Here is a 20394-nt window from a genome sequence, read left to right as displayed (position 1 = left end):
CCACTCTCCAATGCTAGGCACCTGTAGAGATTTCCAATATTTTGGAATAAGCCCTTTAGCGCAATTCAGCATCAACAAAAACAATTGGTGCTTAGCCTCTTCGGCTAGTTTGGGCATTTTGTGATATAGTAGAAAATTCGGATTGGGGGGCAGAATAACCTTTAGGAGTCGACCACTTTTTTGAAGCACACCCTCCCAGAAGGGCTGAATAGAAGGGCACTGCCACCAAATATGCAAAAGTGTCCCTTCTCTTCCGCAGCCCCTCCAGCACTCCCCACTCGTATGTGGGTATATTTTCTTTACTCTCTGTGGGGTCAAGTACCACCTGCTAAGAAATTTAAAGTGCATCTCCTGAAGCTTCACAGAGACCGAGGCTTTCCTTGCTTTGTCAAATATCAACAGCCACGACTTGGCTTCAATCTCCGATCCCAATTCCCTGTGCCACGCAGCAACGTAGGTGGATATCGCTGCTTAGTTGCATCAATATGAATTAATAATAGAATGTCTTTCTTTTTAAGACAGACATATTGCATTAAAGAACATTAAAGGAATTGCTATGGAGAAACATACAGACATTCTTGGCTCAAAGACTCTAGCATTCATTGAGGAGGAATTGGACTGGACCCACTTTGCTGACATTACTCAGCTTCTTTTAGTTCAGCTGTTTCATAACTTATCATATGTTTATCGATGCTTTAAAGAAGATACATTTACTAACAATTGGGTTTAATAATCTGATTATGGTTTAACAAATTGTATGTACCCAATCTTAAAAGAATGAGTCTAGGGTTCTGCTAGAATTGGAGCATGATAATAAAGAAATGTTAATTGGACCTCATATTAATATTACTGAAAAGATTGAGCAGTTGTACAATTATGTGAAACCTGACATTTAGAAATAAGAGGTTGAAAAAATGATTAAATTAACAATTGATTAACAAAAGACTTTGCATGAAGAAGCTGACTGAACAAACTGATAAATACAGAGCTGAATTGATAGCAATTTCATACAAAACAAAGGTTGTTATTGATTTTTCAGGGATAACATGGATAGATTATTTTAGCTTTAGAAGGTAGAAAGAGCAAAATCCTTACAAATGTAAAATTATCAATAGCTCATAAAATTCTAAAGTCTATGACTCATTGTCATACAAATGGATTACTTTTTTGTTGAAAATGTATTGCATTATATTGTGAATGCAGGTGAGGGATGATTTACTGGTGACACTTGATATGTAGCACAACATATATGGGACCACCGGTTGAGTTTCTGACTGGACTGCTGGAAATATATAATGTTTTTTTTATTTATAATTAACTAAAACATACGACTATAGGTTCTGTTGTTGCTCCCTCTTATGCCAATTTTCTATGGCCGATTATGAGGAAAATATCATGTTCCTTTCAGCAGACAAGTCATTAACACATACACAATTTAGTGACTTTCCCCTTGGACACTAATAAAGAACAATATATAGCATAATGGGCACAAAATACATCACTTGATAGTTAAAGGGAAGAATGTAGGCAATTTGCTTTATTACTTTATTTTTTTTGGAATATTAATAAAGAATACCTCTAGCTAATGTATTAAAAAAGATCACTTGCTATGAATAGTTTGTGCATCCTGAGGTAGCATCATGAAAAGGAGATCACTTGTCTCATTCAACAAGTATGTCACATACATATCAGCACAGAAAAACATCTATAAAAGGCAAAAAGCAGTGAAACGTGTGTAAAAAATATCTCCATAAGTCAAGACATGCATGGGAACATAGCAATGACACAATATAGTGTGACAGATAAGTTATTGTTCTGCAGAGAACTAATGGTATGGAATCCGAAAATTTTAAATGCAAGAAACTATGCGTTTGAGTCTGCTAAAACCTTCCTGTTGGGAGTTCCTTTCAGAATCAGTGGGAAAGGAGCTGTATGAATAGTTATAGCTTTGCTGTACTTTCCCACAGGTCTGGACAGGATCTCTACATCAGTTTTATAGTCTCAAAATGAGTGACCAAAATCCATATCAGACAATACAGGCTCCGTAGCTCTGAGGGAACTAAACAGAAGATAGGGCAACATGTAAATGCTTGACTACAAATCCAAACTCTTCACAAAAAGAGATTTCCATGTGTTGGTCATAGATAGTGATGCGACTGTCTGGATTTACATTCCTGGTACAAGCGAGTTGATGGACAATCAAGGAACGTCCTGTATTTGATAACAAAAATGATGATCCTGTCCCTTAAGAGCCATTTCATCCACCTTAAAAATATTAGTAGTGATAAATCAGTGAGTGTTCTATTCAATTTTCTTTGCATGTTTGCAAATTACTCTAACAGCTGGAAATGTAATATTGTTTCAGGATTAGACATAGCAATGCTAGAATAATCTAATTTGCTTGAGATTACATATTTTAATAAACCATCTTGTTAAATATTCTTTTAATTAAAACTGATGTGTGAATCACCAGCAATTGATAAGTGTTGATAATGCAGTGATACTGCTACGAAATGTTTCATTCTGGCCCTTTAAAGAATGTATTGTACAGACAGAATTGATAGGATATAAAATGCAAAGACACCCAGCACTATTCTATATAAAACAATAGTGCCCAATCCAAATGAACATTAAACTCTGTGAAAACAAAATAAAGTGTCACCAAAGAAACACAATAAGAAGGGGGGACAGTAAAGTCCACCAATGTATTTATAGTCACTATAGAGATAAAGTACTTCTTCAACAGTAGTCAAATGTACCGGTGTTTGAAAATGAACTCTTCCTTGCAATATTATAGACTACTGCTGTCACCTCACACGGTCTGGAACTGGACAGATATAGATCTATAAGAAGCATAAAAATAGGGCGTGCCACATAGGGTAATTGTGCAGGATATATAAAAATGTAGACACTCAAAATGGATTATTCCCATACAGCAATGTAAAACTTTAAAATGTTTATTAAAGCAAATCAAAGTTGCAACATGATCCTCAGCTGAATTATCAGAGTTCCAGTAAGCTGATCACAACAGTGCATATATTATGAATATTTAAAGGGACACTCAAGTCAAAATTAAACTTTCATGATTCAGATAGAGCATGCAATTTTAATTTACTTCCATTAACAAAATGTGCACAGTCTTTCTATATTTATACTTATTAAGTCACTAGCTCCTGTGCATGTGCAAGAATTCACAGAATAAACGTGTATGCATTTGTGAATGGCTGATGGCTGTCACATGGTACGTGTATGTATTTGTGATTGGCTGATGGCTGTCACATGGTAGAGGGGGAGTGAAACTAGACATAACTATTAAAATTGTCAGAAAAAAAAATCTACTACTCATTTGAAGCTCAGATTAAGTGTTATTGCATTGTCTTGTTATTTTGCATTTGTTTATTATGCAAATCCACTGTGTTTACTGGTCCTTTAATCTGGAACGAGCATTCATGACCGTATGTTCAAAAGGACCACTAAATGCAGTAGAATTCCATAATTAACAAGTGCATACTAAATAGACAATGCAATAACACTTACTCTGAATTTCAAACAAGCAGTAGCTTTTTTTCTGGTAAATGTATTTTTTTTTCTCCCATTTTCTGTCCCCCTGCATTATGTGACAGACATCAGCCAATCACAGACTAATATACGTATTCCCTGTGAGCTTTTGCACATGCTCAGTAGGAGCTTGCACCCCAGAAAGTGAAGTGTGAATATAAAAAGACTGTGAAAAATTTGATAATGGAAGTAAATTGGAAAATCTCTTAAAACTGCTGCTCTATCTGAATCATAACATTTTTATTTTGACTTGAGGGTCCCAAAATGGAACCGGACCAAATTATTGTTTTTAAAAAAAAACCTTGTGAAAATTGTCCTATAGTAATAGAAAAACGGTGCTTAGTCTGCCCATACCAGCAACCTAATAGATGCATTTGGATGGGCTAGCAGTGGTGTGAATGGAAACAAATTGCAATAGTTAACTCTGAAAGTCGCGATTATACAACCTTCTGTAAAAAGACGATTTTAATAACGCCTGTAATGTTTGTGACAATCATGCCAGTGCTAGTGAGAAATACATTCAGATATAAAATCACGTCATTTGTAGATGTTGGTGTCCTGAAGTGAGTTGTCCTGCAGATCCCCATAGCTGTACATGATTTATTTATTAATTATTATTTATAAAATATTTTACCAGGAAGGATACATTGAGATTTCTCTCGTTTTCAAGTATGTCCTGGGTCCACAAAACATTGCATTGCTACAATAGTGTACAATAATACAAAAACAATATTAATACATAACATATGCAGAATTTAAAGGGACACTGTACCCAAAAAAAATTCTTTCATGATTCGGATTGAGCATGAAATTTTAAGCAACTTTCTAATTTACTCCTATTATCAAATTTTCTTCATTCTCTTGGTATCTTTATTTGAAATGCAAGAATGTAAGTTTAGATGCCTGCCCATTGGTGAACAACCTGTGTTGTCCTTGCTGATTGGTGGATAAATTCATCCACCAATAAAAAAGTGCTGTCCAGAGTACTGAAACCAAAAAAAAAAGCTTAGATGCCTTCTTTTTCAAATAATGATAGCAAGAGAACGAAGAAAAATTGATAATAGGAGTAAATTAGAAAGTTGCTTAAAATTGCATGCTCTTTCTGAATTACAAAAGAAAAAATTTGGGTACAGTGTCCCTTTAACATAGAACAGGTAGGAAATATAAAATCAACCATGACAGGTGCATTCTGTTTTGAGATATGCAGAGAGGGATCTCTTAAAGGATTTTAGACTTGGGGAAGGTTTTAAAGTGTACGGGGAGGTCGTTCAATAATTGTGGTTCTCTGTAGGAAAAGGAGGATCGAGCAGCTTTCTTTTTGTATTGAGACAAGCTAAAGAATGTGCTGTTATTGGATCGGAGGTTATAGGAGGTGGGAATAGCAGGGCAGAGCATTCTGCTCAGGTAGGGTGGGAGCTTCCCAGAATGGCTCTTAAAGACAAGGCAGGAAAGATGGAGGGTGCGTCTGGATTCCAGCAACAGCCAGTTTAGTTCTTTTAGCATGTCACAATGGTGGGTCCTGTAGTTACATTGTAGCACAAAGCGGCAGAACGATTTATACAGTGTATTAAGTTTATTAAGGTGAGTTTGCGGTGCAGGTGCATATACTGCATCCCCATAATCCATGATTAGCATCAGCATTTGCTGTACAATCTTTTCCTTTACTGTAGGGCTGAGGCAGGATTTGTGTCTGTACAGGGCACCTAGTTTTGGATAAAGTTTAGAGGCAAGTTTTTCTATGTGGAGGCCAAAAGATAGATTGGGATCTAACAACATACCCAAGTATTTGAAAGAGTGGACTGCGGTCAGTGTGCCATTTGATTTTGTTTTAATGCGTAGATGGGACTTTTGTAGTTTGCGTAATTTAGGTACCGTTCCAAAGATCATTGTGACAGTTCTGTCAGTGTTTAGGAAGAGTTTGTTTTTTGAGATCCACTTTTCTACCTCTGTGAACTGGTCTTGGAGCACTGCCTCAAGCTGCGGCAGACCGGGTTTGTTTGCATAAATTACTGTGTCGTCTGCGTACATGTGTACAGTTGAGGATTTGCAGACATTTGGCAGATCATTTATAAATAATGTGAATAGTAGGGGGCCGATAATGGAACCTAGGGGAACACCACACGTGACTGGGAGAGGGAGGGAGTCCCTGTCAGAAATGGAGACATACTGTGATCGATCCAATACATATGATCGAAACCAGGTTAACGGATGATCACCAATACCTGAGTTTTTTTAGTTTGAGCAGTAGTATGTCGTGGTCTACTGTGTCAAAGGCCTTTGCAAAATCGAGAAAAATAGCTCCAGTTAGGTCCCCTTGTTCCATGCCAGTTTGGATGTCGTTGCAAACTTTTAGGAGGGCAGTTGTAGTGGAGTGATTCGGGCGAAAACACGATTGAACAGGATTGTTGGTAATACTCACATAGTTGTGTATGGACGCATTTTTCTAAGATTTTTGACAATACTGGGAGCAATTATATTGGGCGATAGTTAGTAACCATGGTTAACTCACCACTTTTATGGATAGACACTACTCTTGCAGTCTTCCAAAGTTTGGGATATCACGTAGTCATCACATTTACATATGTTGATTGTATATGACTCTCCAATAAGGATGAATGGAGATTTAATGAATCAATACCTTGTAAGTTAAAGGACCAGTCAACACAGTAGATTTGCATAATCAACAAATGCAAGATAACAAGACAATGCAATAGCACTTAGTCTGAACTTCAAATGAGTAGTAGATTTTTTTCTGACAATTTTAAAAGTAACGTCTTTTTCCACTCCCCCTGTACCATGTGACAGCCATCAACCAATCACAAATGCATACATGTACCATGTGACAGCCATCAGTCATTCACAAATGCATACGCACTTACTCTTGCACATGCTCAGTAGGACCTGGTGACTCAAAAAGTTTAAATATAAAAATACTGTGCACATTTTTTAAATAGAAGTAAATTGGAAAGTTGTTTAAAATGGCATGCTCTATGTGAATAATGAAAGTTTAATTTTGATTTAGTGTCCCTTTAACAAACGTCTGGAATGTCTCCAGTGTTCATTTCAGAGTGTTTAACATTGGTGCAAGCTAAAAGACTTGAAACAGCCGTGAAAAAGTCTAACAGGTGACCAAAAAGCCCTTCCAATAACTATTCAAGTGCGTTGAGGTGCTGAATTGGATAAGCCCAAACAGGGCTCGAAAAGTAATTGAAAAGTTAGCTAAAAATGTATTTTGTTGCCGAGTAGTTTTCGTCTCCATAGTGTAAACAGTACTTTTTGAGAGGCTAAAAACCCATTTGCGAGTGCAAAAAAGTATTTTTTTTGCAATTGCACAAAACCTTTGCAAACACACACATCTAGGCAAACAGAGAAAAAGAGGAATACGTCTTTTGCAGAGTAGTATAGCATTCTGTGTACTGTAAATTTGCAAAAGCAAATAAGTAGTATAGAACGCATAACACTCAATACTCTGTTGTTTAAATCTGAGACTATGGCTGTGGGAGGAGCCAGGACAGACTAGGAGCACAGGGGGTGTGGTCTGGGTTGTGACTGTGTAGCAGAGTCAGTGTGGTCTATTTAGGGGGGTTGAGCCAGGCATTCCATGGGTGTAGTTGGGCATTTCCTAACTTGCCATTTGTGAAACCAGGACAGAGTTTCCAAACATTCCAATTGCATAAAAAAACAGTTGGAAGTGTTGGGATGTCAGACAAAAAGCAACAAAGTTCTACTCTGTGGTCCCAGTGTTTAAGGGTTAACAACCCTGCTCTAAAGCTCGGATATCTTTCATATTAGGCTAATTAGACCTTGTGATATAACCAACATTTATTCTTTCTTAAGATTTGATCCATAAAAGCATATGCGTCATCTGATGGTACCGACACCCTGCAGTGCAGTGGATGTAGCTGTGCATTTCCCTCCCTTCCTTAGCAGTGCACGCTGTGAAGTGTAAAACAGATACAATAAAGCAGGGGGATCCAACATCCTGTTACACTTCCTCTTCAGTCTGAGCTGAGGGAAGCAGGAAGCAACATCCCCTCTATGTTCAATAATCTTAACAAGAACTGGGCTACTTTTTCACAGAACTGGCTACATAAAAATGGTTATATCGAATGCCGCTTGTAATAAGAAATGAACATTCACATTTGTTTAAAGTTATGGTTGTTTTGAATTACTATCCTATTATTTAATTTCCTCTCTGGAAACTGGAGTTCATCTTGCAGAAAATAAGTAACTTACCGTGGGCATCCCACTAATGCAGAGCTGTCAAGTCATGTTCTCAGTATGTATGGCACACTACCTGGAGTGTAGTTTTTCATGCCATATTATGGATAATTGTTATTACTCTGTCAAATTGTGCAACTTAACTTCAAATACCAGCCAACCATTCACTAGTTCATTATTAAAATCAGGGATGGCTACATGTGGCCCTATGCACTAGTTTATGCTGCCTGGAAAAAGCAGACATAAGAATGAGTACCTGTGTTTTTGCGACCCCAGGAAAATAACTAAAATGTGTGCTTCCCGGGATAACAGGTGGGTGGGCACAACTCAAAAGAGCCCATTGAATGGGATAACATCAGACAGTGGGTACCCTACAACTTTACCTAAATAAGGCCCTGTGGCACTGGACATTTTTAGGAAATATATTATTGTTTGTGTGTTCAATCGCCATACATTTATATGTAGCCTTAAAGCTTCTAAAAACATAATTTATGTAAGAACTTACCTGATAAATTCATTTCTTTCATATTAACAAGAGTCCATGAGCTAGTGACGTATGGGATATACATTCCTACCAGGAGGGGCAAAGTTTCCCAAACCTTAAAATGCCTATAAATACACCCCTCACCACACCCACAAATCAGTTTAACGAATAGCCAAGAAGTGGGGTGATAAGAAAAAAAGTGCGAAGCATATAAAATAAGGAATTGGAATAATTGTGCTTTATACAAAAAAATCATAACCACCACAAAAAAAGGGTGGGCCTCATGGACTCTTGTTAATATGAAAGAAATGAATTTATCAGGTAAGTTCTTACATAAATTATGTTTTCTTTCATGTAATTAACAAGAGTCCATGAGCTAGTGACGTATGGGATAATGACTACCCAAGATGTGGATCTTTCCACACAAGAGTCACTAGAGAGGGAGGGATAAAATAAAGACAGCCAATTCCTGCTGAAAATAATCCACACCCAAAATAAAGTTTAACAAAAAACATAAGCAGAAGATTCAAACTGAAACCGCTGCCTGAAGAACTTTTCTACCAAAAACTGCTTCAGAAGAAGAAAATACATCAAAATGGTAGAATTTAGTAAAAGTATGCAAAGAGGACCAAGTTGCTGCTTTGCAGATCTGGTCAACCGAAGCTTCATTCCTAAACGCCCAGGAAGTAGAAACTGACCTAGTAGAATGAGCTGTAATTCTTTGAGGCGGAATTTTACCCGACTCAACATAGGCAAGATGAATTAAAGATTTCAACCAAGATGCCAAAGAAATGGCAGAAGCTTTCTGGCCTTTCCTAGAACCGGAAAAGATAACAAATAGACTAGAAGTCTTACGGAAAGAATTCGTAGCTTCAACATAATATTTCAAAGCTCTAACAACATCCAAAGAATGCAATGATTTCTCCTTAGAATTCTTAGGATTAGGACATAATGAAGGAACCACAATTTCTCTACTAATGTTGTTGGAATTCACAACTTTAGGTAAAAATTCAAAAGAAGTTCGCAACACCGCCTTATCCTGATGAAAAATCAGAAAAGGAGACTCACACGAAAGAGCAGATAATTCAGAAACTCTTCTAGCAGAAGAGATAGCCAAAAGGAACAAAACTTTCCAAGAAAGTAATTTAATGTCCAATGAATGCATAGGTTCAAACGGAGGAGCTTGAAGAGCTCCCAAAACCAAATTCAAACTCCATGGAGGAGAAATTGACTTAATGACAGGTTTTATACGAACCAAAGCTTGTACAAAACAATGAATATCAGGAAGAATAGCAATCTTTCTGTGAAAAAGAACAGAAAGAGCGGAGATTTGTCCTTTCAAAGAACTCGCGGACAAACCCTTATCTAAACCATCCTGAAGAAACTGTAAAATTCTCGGTATTCTAAAAGAATGCCAAGAAAAATGATGAGAAAGACACCAAGAAATATAAGTCTTCCAGACTCTATAATATATCTCTCGAGATACAGATTTACGAGCCTGTAACATAGTATTAATCACGGAGTCAGAGAAACCTCTATGACCAAGAATCAAGCGTTCAATCTCCATACCTTTAAATTTAAGGATTTCAGATCCGGATGGAAAAAAGGACCTTGAGACAGAAGGTCTGGTCTTAACGGAAGAGTCCATGGTTGGCAAGATGCCATCCGGACAAGATCCGCATACCAAAACCTGTGAGGCCATGCCGGAGCTATTAGCAGAACAAACGAGCATTCCCTCAGAATCTTGGAGATTACACTTGGAAGAAGAACTAGAGGCGGAAAGATATAGGCAGGATGATACTTCCAAGGAAGTGATAATGCATCCACTGCCTCCGCCTGAGGATCCCGGGATCTGGACAGATACCTGGGAAGTTTCTTGTTTAGATGAGAGGCCATCAGATCTATCTCTGGGAGCCCCCACATTTGAACAATCTGAAGAAATACCTCTGGGTGAAGAGACCATTCGCCCGGATGCAACGTTTGGCGACTGAGATAATCCGCTTCCCAATTGTCTACACCTGGGATATGAACCGCAGAGATTAGACAGGAGCTGGATTCCGCCCAAACCAAAATTCGAGATACTTCTTTCATAGCCAGAGGACTGTGAGTCCCTCCTTGATGATTGATGTATGCCACAGTTGTGACATTGTCTGTCTGAAAACAAATGAACGATTCTCTCTTCAGAAGAGGCCAAAACTGAAGAGCTCTGAAAACTGCACGGAGTTCCAAGATATTGATCGGTAACCTCACCTCCTGAGATTCCCAAACTCCTTGTGCCGTCAGAGATCCCCACACAGCTCCCCAACCTGTGAGACTTGCATCTGTTGAAATTACAGTCCAGGTCGGAAGAACAAGAGAAGCCCCCTGAATTAAACGATGGTGATCTGTCCACCACGTTAGAGAGTGCCGAACAATCGGTTTTAAAGATATTAATTGATATATCTTCGTGTAATCCCTGCACCATTGGTTCAGCATACAGAGCTGAAGAGGTCGCATGTGAAAACGAGCAAAGGGGATCGCGTCCGATGCAGCAGTCATAAGACCTAGAATTTCCATGCATAAGGCTACCGAAGGGAATGATTGAGACTGAAGGTTTCGACAGGCTGTAATCAATTTTAGACGTCTCTTGTCTGTTAAAGACAAAGTCATGGACACTGAATCTATCTGGAAACCCAGAAAGGTTACCCTTGTTTGAGGAATCAAAGAACTTTTTGGAAAATTGATCCTCCAACCATGATCTTGAAGAAACAACACAAGTCGATTCGTATGAGACTCTGCTAAATGTAAAGACGGAGCAAGTACCAAGATATCGTCCAAATAAGGAAATACCACAATACCCTGTTCTCTGATTACAGACAGAAGGGCACCGAGAATCTTTGTGAAAATTCTTGGAGCTGTAGCAAGGCCAAACGGTAGAGCCACAAATTGGTAATGCTTGTCTAGAAAAGAGAATCTCAGGAACTGATAATGATCTGGATGAATCGGAATATGCAGATATGCATCCTGTAAATCTATTGTGGACATATAATTCCCTTGCTGAACAAAAGGCAATATAGTCCTTACAGTTACCATCTTGAACGTTGGTATCCTTACATAACGATTCAATAATTTTAGATCCAGAACTGGTCTGAAGGAATTCTCCTTCTTTGGTACAATGAAGAGATTTGAATAAAACCCCATCCCCTGTTCCGGAACTGGAACTGGCATAATTACTCCAGCCAACTCTAGATCTGAAACACAATTCAGAAATGCTTGAGCTTTCACTGGATTTACTGGGACATGGGAAAGAAAAAATCTCTTTGCAGGAGGTCTCATCTTGAAACCAATTCTGTACCCTTCTGAAACAATGTTCTGAATCCAAAGATTGTGAACAGAACTGATCCAAATTTCTTTGAAAAAACGTAACCTGCCCCCTACCAGCTGAACTGGAATGAGGGCCGTACCTTCATGTGAACTTAGAAGTAGGCTTTGCCTTTCTAGCAGGCTTGGATTTATTCCAGACTGGAGATGGTTTCCAAACTGAAACTGCTCCTGAGGACGAAGGATCAGGCTTTTGTTCTTTGTTGAAACGAAAGGAACGAAAACGATTGTTAGCCCTGTTTTTACCTTTAGACTTTTTATCCTGTGGTAAAAAAGTTCCTTTCCCACCAGTAACAGTTGAAATAATAGAATCCAACTGAGAACCAAATAATTTGTTTCCCTGGAAAGAAATGGAAAGTAGAGTTGATTTAGAAGCCATATCAGCATTCCAAGTCTTAAGCCATAAAGCTCTTCTGGCTAAGATAGCCAGAGACATAAATCTAACATCAACTCTAATAATATCAAAAATGGCATCACAGATGAAATTATTAGCATGCTGGAGAAGAATAATAATATCATGAGAATCACGATTTGTTACTTGTTGCGCTAGAGTTTCCAACCAAAAAGTTGAAGCTGCAGCAACATCAGCCAATGATATAGCAGGTCTAAGAAGATTACCTGAACATAGATAAGCTTTTCTTAGAAAAGATTCAATTTTTCTATCTAAAGGATCCTTAAACGAGGTACCATCTGATGTAGGAATGGTAGTACGTTTAGCAAGGGTAGAAATAGCCCCATCAACTTTAGGGATTTTGTCCCAAAATTCTAATCTGTCAGGCGGAACAGGATATAATTGCTTAAAACGTTTAGAAGGAGTAAATGAATTACCCAATCTATCCCATTCCTTAGCAATTACTGCAGAAATAGCATTAGGAACAGGAAAGACTTCTGGAATAACCGCAGGAGCTTTAAAAACCTTATCCAAACGTATAGAATTAGTATCAAGAGGACTAGAATCCTCTATTTCTAAAGCAATTAGTACTTCTTTAAGTAAAGAGCGAATAAATTCCATCTTAAATAAATATGAAGATTTATCAGCATCAATCTCTGAGACAGAATCCTCTGAACCAGAAGAGTCCAAAGAATCAGAATGATGGTGTTCATTTAAAAATTCATCTGTAGAGAGAGAAGATTTAAAAGACTTTTTACGTTTACTAGAAGGAGAAATAACAGACAAAGCCTTCTTTATGGATTCAGAAACAAAATCTCTTATGTTATCAGGAACATTCTGCACCTTAGATGTTGAGGGAACTGCAACAGGCAATGGTACATCACTAAAGGAAATATTATCTGCATTAACAAGTTTGTCATGACATTTAATACAAACAACAGCTGGAGGAATAGCTACCAAAAGTTTACAGCAGATACACTTAGCTTTGGTAGATCCAGCAGGCAGAGGTTTTCCTGTAGTATCTTCTGGCTCAGATGCAACGTGAGACATCTTGCAATATGTAAGAGAAAAAACAACATATAAAGCAAAATAGATCAAATTCCTTATAAGACAGTTTCAGGAATGGGAAAAAAATGCCAAACATCAAGCTTCTAGCAACCAGAAGCAAATGAAAAATGAGACTGAAATAATGTGGAGACAAAAGCGACGCCCATATTTTTTGGCGCCAAAAAAGACGCCCACATTATTTGGCGCCTAAATGCTTTTGGCGCCAAAAATGACGCCACATCCGGAACGCCGACATTTTTGGCGCAAAATAACGTCAAAAAAATGACGCAACTTCCGGCGACACGTATGACGCCGGAAACGGAAATGAATTTTTGCGCCAAAAAAGTCCGCGCCAAGAATGACGCAATAAAATGAAGCATTTTCAGCCCCCGCGAGCCTAACAGCCCACAGGGAAAAAAGTCAAATTTTTGAGGTAAGAAAAATATGATAATTAAAGCATAATCCCAAATATGAAACTGACTGTCTGGAAATAAGGAAAGTTGAACATTCTGAGTCAAGGCAAATAAATGTTTGAATACATATATTTAGAACTTTATAAATAAAGTGCCCAACCATAGCTTAGAGTGTCACAGAAAATAAGACTTACTTACCCCAGGACACTCATCTACATGTTTGTAGAAAGCCAAACCAGTACTGAAACGAGAATCAGTAGAGGAAATGGTAAATATAAGAGTATATCGTCGATCTGAAAAGGGAGGTAAGAGATGAATCTCTACGACCGATAACAGAGAACCTTATGAAATAGACCCCGTAGAAGGAGATCACTGCATTCAATAGGCAATACTCTCCTCACATCCCTCTGACATTCACTGCACGCTGAGAGGAAAACCGGGCTCCAACTTGCTGCGGAGCGCATATCAACGTAGAATCTAGCACAAACTTACTTCACCACCTCCCTTGGAGGCAAAGTTTGTAAAACTGATTTGTGGGTGTGGTGAGGGGTGTATTTATAGGCATTTTAAGGTTTGGGAAACTTTGCCCCTCCTGGTAGGAATGTATATCCCATACGTCACTAGCTCATGGACTCTTGTTAATTACATGAAAGAAACATTGATCTGCAGCCCCTATGCGTTAGGAACTTAGCCATCACTATCTTACATAATGCCAGTGCAGATAAGGAAACGCCTGCTAGCATATTTAAAAGGTTATACACATAGTTAAAGGGACAGTCAAGTCCAAAATAAACTTTCATGATTCAAATAGTACATGTAATTTTAAACAATTTTCCAATTTACTTCTATCACCAAATGTTGCTTTGTTCTCTTGGTATTCTTAGTTGAAAGCTAAAACTAGGTAGGCTCATATGCTAATTTCTTAGACCTTAAAGGCTGCCTCTTATCTGAATGCATTTTGACAGTTTTTCACCACTTAGGGCGTTAGTTCACATGTGTCTTATAGATAACGTTGAGCTCACATACGTGAAGTTACCTAGGAGTCAGCACTGATTGGCTAAAATGCAAGTCTGTCAAACGAACTGAAATAAGGGGGCAGTTTGCAGAGGCATAGATGCAAGGTAATCACAGAGGTAAAAGGTGTATTAATATAACTGTGTTGGTTATGCAAAACTGTGGAATAGGTAATAAAGGGATTATCTATCTTTTTAAACAACAAAAATTCTGGTGTTGACTGTCCCTTTAAGATTTGATCTTGAGCAGTAATGCACTACTGGGGCATAGCTGAACACACACAGATTGAGCCAATGACACAAGGCCTATGTGAGTAGACACTAGCTAGCTCTCAGTAGTGCTTTGCAACAATGATACCAAAAGAATAAAGAACATTTGATAACAAAAGTAGATTTAAAAGTCTTTATAATGATATGCTCTACCTGAACCATGAAAATTTAATTTTGACTTTCACTTAAATGCACCTTTGAATTTTGTTGGCAGGTTTCATGGAATGTAAGATTTCTCAAAGACCGAGTAATTAGAGATGCACCAATAAAAACCTGTAAAACATACTTTATTACCCATTACCCATTTCCCAGTTTTGCATAACCAGCACAGTTATAATAATACATGTTTTACCTCTGTAATTACCTTGTATCTAATCTTCTGCTGACTGACCCCTTATTTCAGTTCTTTTGACAGACTTGCATTTTAGCCAATCAGTGCTCACTCCTAGGTCACTTCACGTGCATGAGCTCAATGTTATCTATATGAAACACATGAGCGAATGCCCTCTAATGGTCAAAATGCATTCAGATTAAATGCAGTCTTCATGGTCTAAAGAATTGGCATATGAACATCCTAGGTTTAGCTTTCAACTAATACCAAGAAAACAAAGCAAAATTGGTGATAAAAATGACATGCCCTATTTAAATCATGACAGTTTTTTTTTAACTTGACTGTCCCTTTAAGTTCATATTTCAGAATGCAATAACTAAGTTTTAAGATTTGAATTTCAGCAAATTGCGAAATCATTTTGTTTAGTAGTTGCATTTGTAACCGTTATCTTTCTATATAAATGAATAATAGTAACATTAATTTTGTGTGATACCTCTGCTAAAAATTTTTTTTCAAATATATATATTTCAATAAAATCGTAGGACAAATATGTTGTTTTAAAAGTGATTTATACTTGATCCACATATTATCTGCATAATAATTTCACAATAAATAATGATTTATGTCAATTCTACAGTTAGACACCCCCAGCAAATTCATGTCAATTATACTGCCTTGTTTTAAATTTGACTTGTATTTTGCACAGGTCCCCATGCTGTTATGTTAACAACTGTAAACCACCTACGATTACTAGCATGATCCATAACCTCTGAGAGGTGGTAATCCTGTATTGGTTGTAAGCTGTCAAATTTATTTCCCTTTGGTGAAATATCTCCTGGATTTAATTACCAGTCATTCTCAAAACTTTATGGAGTTGAGCCCAAGTGCCGTGGCGTTGACATTTAACCCCTGACCCTTAAATATTTACCAGCTTTTAAACTGGTTGTGTGCAATTATCCCATCAAGTACAGCAGAGATCTATCATTCTAGCCAAGTATTTTTTACTAGTTTCCTCGCCCGGTACATCATAATGTTTCATTCTCAAGGATAACAAAAGCAAAGTCTATTCTATTATCAAAATCCATTGCACTCTCTGGGGCATAGAACAGGTTTTAAAGTTCCCCTAATTCGCTAGCACAGAAATAAAATATTGTGCACTGTATATTTTTCTCAAGCATCTGCATGCACTTACAGGATTCAATGTTTTTTTTGCATAATGAATTAATATGCTCATATATTCCCAAATCTCAATGCTGACATGTCAGGCCATAGTCTCGGTGTGTGGTAAAATTAGTGATGACAGGATTGCTATTGTATTCCATAGAGCATTTTATTTTTATTTGTAAGATGGTACTGTAGGAACTTGAGGCTTATACAGTAAATCAGGATAATGAATGCAGTTATTTAGATGCAACTATCAATGTGGCAAGAGAATATTTTAAAAATTATTGTTGCATACAGGAGTAGAGGTTTGAAATTTTAAATACTTTGTAAAAAAACAACAACAACAAACAGTTAAAATACCTACATCTTTCTTTATACAAATAATATTTAAATTGATCATTTTCAGCCAAAAATAGGTTATGCAGCATTTTTTTTATATGTTTTTATTCCCTTAAAAACTTAAAGGGACATGAAACCCCAAAAATGTTCTCTCAGATTTAGGTAGAAAGAACAATTTTAAACAACTTTCCAGTTTACTTCTATTATCAAATTTGTTTCATTCTCTTGGTATCATTTATTGAAGGAGCAGCAATGCACTACTGGTTTCTAACTGAGCACATGGGTGAGCCAATGACAATCGGTATATATATGCAGCCACCAATCAGCTGCTAGAACCTAGGTTCTTTTGCTCCTGAGCTTACCTAGATAAACCTTTCAACAAAGGATAACAAAATAAAAAAAGCAAATTAAATAATAGAAGTAAATTGGAAAGTTGTTTAAAATGGTAGGCTCTGTCTAAATCATGAATGCTTAATTATGACTTAACTGTCCCTTTAATACATTTTGATCTTGTGGGATGTGTCACTGTGTACCAATAGAGTTGTAGCTATGCTTCTTATAAGCCAATACCATTCTACCATACAGAGTAGTAGCTGTGCAAAAAAAGGCGCAAACAAAACTGCCGTTTCATGTACAAATAAATCAAATAAAAATATGTTTACATAATGTTCTTATATTTACATGACAGAAATTGGGCAAGTTTAATGACTAATGGTACTCATTTAAACCAGTCCTTACTCATTTGTTAGTATTAACCTCTTAAGGACATATGACGGAATTTTTCCGTCATAAAACAATTGAGCAAACTGAAAGCTGTGTCCTTAAAGGGTTAAAGGAGTGTGGTTTGGGAATACACAAGGAAAGGGAGAATAAATCCTAATCTAGACTATTGTTTCCATTGCAGTCAACAAAACAAAACGTTTGTATCTCTGCATGACAAATCATACTTTATTACAGTGATTAAAAAATGGCTTCATTCCCTATTTCTATGGTTCGTGGCTCTCCAGATCACTGGTACACAAACACGCTAATACTCTTAACTACACACATTTCTTGTCTGCTATATACCTTTACACAAAACTAATCCTGCATCTCTTGGCTGTCATCATGATTCACTGAGTTAATCTCATCAAAAGAAGCTTTATTAAAAGAATCCCTTTTGTGGAGTAATCTCCGGTATAGAGGCAGTTAAAAAAATAATCCTCTTTGTTTAAAATACACAGATTTCTACACCTGCGATGCTATGCTCATCTGTTCTTTATGGTCTGATCCTGGTGTGCATAGCTTTCCAGCAAAAGCTTATTTAACATGTAGCAAACAGGTACAAGAGACTAGAAAGGTCACTTCAGGCTCCTCAAAGAAACCTCACAAGAAAGAAATGCAAGTAACGTGGTGTGAAATGTTTACAAAATAACAGAGAGAAAAGCCTCAAACCTTTTAAAAAGGTCTGAAAGAATGTATCAATGTCTATCACTCCAGCCAATATTTGCTAACACAAGGAACATAAATGGGAGATGCTCAGCAGACAGAAAAACAATTATTTTTTTACACTGTACAATTAGGAAAAAACTGTGCTATCAATTAGTGACAAATATTTAAACTTCGCTTATTGATCACATGTGCAGACATTTCCTTTTTAGTGTGATAAGAAAAATGAAGAAATCGTTAATTAAGTACATGAAGGGAGAGTAGAGAATTAACATGATTGTCTTTGCTGGATACAAGAAGAATATGATTTTTTTATTCTAAACTTCTCAAATGCAACAGAAACTGGTGGTTTTCGCTTGACAATGGTTTAGCAAAAATGAGGCTTTCTTTAATTATGTGTCCATTTGAGAACAGGGTGACTGACTAAGTAGCTTTATTACTATTCTGTACCTTCTCATTCTCAGAGTACGCTGTATTTCTAAACGAAGCGAAGTAGAACAATTGTGCATCATCTTTAATTGCGCGTGTTTCTGATATTGTCATGTTGTTCATTAGAATTTACCATCTTTGATACATTTACACTGAAATGCATTTCCAGTCTTTGCTTTGTAGAAATGTGTTATCTATGTTAAAGGGATATGAAACACAATTTTTTTTTTAATGTAGCCACCAATCGGCAAACGCTACCCAGGTGCTCAGCCAGAAATGGGCCGGCTCCTACGCTTACATTCCTGCTTTTTTCAAATAAAGATACCAAGAGAAAAAAGAAAACTTGATAATAGGAGTAAATTAGAAAGTTGCTTAAAATTGCATGCTCTATCTTAATCATGAAAGGAAAAAAATGGGTTTCACATCCCTTAAAATACACTGTGTTCATGCTAATTCCCTATGGTCTGAGGTTATCGGTTACACTGCATCCAGAACAAAGCAGTACATTTCTTACTTTGCACAAACGATAATTAAAAAGGCTTCTCTCTCAGAGTATTGTTTTACTAATTCAGAATTGTATCTGATGTCTTTTAAAACAGGGAGCGTGGTGGACCAGACCTGCCCTTCTATATGGGACAACACGGTGCCAATGCCATCCTGAAGCATGGGCTGTAGCTGGAGCACTTGACATGGACGGTGTGATAAATTGCTATGCTCTTTTCTAGTGATCTTTTCTAAGAGGTGCAGATGCCCAGAAAAAGATTACTCCTTCATCCGATTAACAAAGGCTAATTGCCTATAAAGTAGGGCTAACAAGATTATTTCTATTAAACAAAAGCATATAATAGCCGGTATCATTGCACCGTATTGTCTGGACATTTTTGCAATGTGTTCAGGATTGTTTAATGCAATTTCTGCATTCTATTGTATTTTATTGCGCATCAATATCTGTGTATTGAAAGAATGGAAATAAATCAGATATGACACGGTCTCTCTCCCCTCTATGTACACATATGGATACTTTTTATAAAATGTCTTAATAAATATATAATATGGTAGAGGCTATGCACAGTGTAGTCTGTCAGGGTCCATATTATAGCTTTTGTATGTAGATTAAAGGGGTAGGATAGTCAAAATTAAACACTCATGATTCAGATAAAACATGAACACACTTCTATTATTAAATTTACTTTGTTCTTTTGGTATCCTTTGTTTAATAGCATATGCATATATTCTCATCAGCAGAGCACTATGGGAAGTAGCAGGTGATTCGTGGCTACATGCATTTGGCTCTTGTCATTGGTTGACCAGATATGTTTAGCTAGCTCCCTGTAGTACATTGCTGCCCTGGAACTTATTTTAACTACGTGTTGCACCCATTTGCAGGAGTCATGCACATAGTTTTTTGCAAATAATACAACATATTAGAACATTTTCTGTATGTACTTTAAGGATGACTAGAGCAGTTTGTGCATCCCCTATAACTTTGGATATAAGGTAAAAAAAAATCAACTTATACTTGGAGAAGGATCACTCGAGAAGAGAGAGAAAAATGAAGAGAAGTCATCTCATGAGGTAAGTTAGATTGAGAACTAGAACCTGCAGAATATGATTCATAGGAATCAGTTGCAGACTGTACATAGAGTCCAGGTTTTATTTCAAGTGTTATATAATATCAGAGTGTGAAATCACTGGATGTTACTCCAAAGCAAGCTCCTAAACCGCAAATCAGCCGTCCCAGTCTAAAGTATCCTTAAATCACACAGTGCAGATGCAGAGTACAGGCTGGAAACATTGTCTGACTGCACCAGGATCCACACTGTATAAAAAGGACACTTTGAGCTGGTGTGGCTGTGTTTTGGTTTTATGACTATGTTGGGGTTTATGACCCTGTAGTGGAACATCCTCTAAACACATGTGCAGGACTATATATCACTTTGTATACT

General features: G+C 37.1%; 1 protein-coding gene and 1 long non-coding RNA gene across 3 annotated transcripts in view; one reads left to right on the top strand and one right to left on the bottom strand.

Annotated features, from left to right (window-relative positions):
* LOC128660702 (uncharacterized) overlaps positions 1–19140 on the top strand; it is a 133694-nt gene extending 114554 nt beyond the window's left edge. Inside the window, exon 3 of the long non-coding RNA XR_008402575.1 lies at positions 19048–19140. This is a non-coding gene — a long non-coding RNA (uncharacterized LOC128660702). The remainder of the gene's footprint in view (positions 1–19047) is intronic.
* GMDS (GDP-mannose 4,6-dehydratase) overlaps positions 1–20394 on the bottom strand; it is a 1339054-nt gene that overhangs the window by 430561 nt on the left and 888099 nt on the right. The window lies entirely within an intron of this gene.

Source organism: Bombina bombina, chromosome 5 (assembly GCF_027579735.1).
Source record: "Bombina bombina isolate aBomBom1 chromosome 5, aBomBom1.pri, whole genome shotgun sequence".
NCBI lineage: Eukaryota > Metazoa > Chordata > Amphibia > Anura > Bombinatoridae > Bombina > Bombina bombina.
The sequence above is the reverse complement of the archived record's forward strand: the minus strand, read 5'-3'. Positions and strand labels throughout refer to the sequence as shown.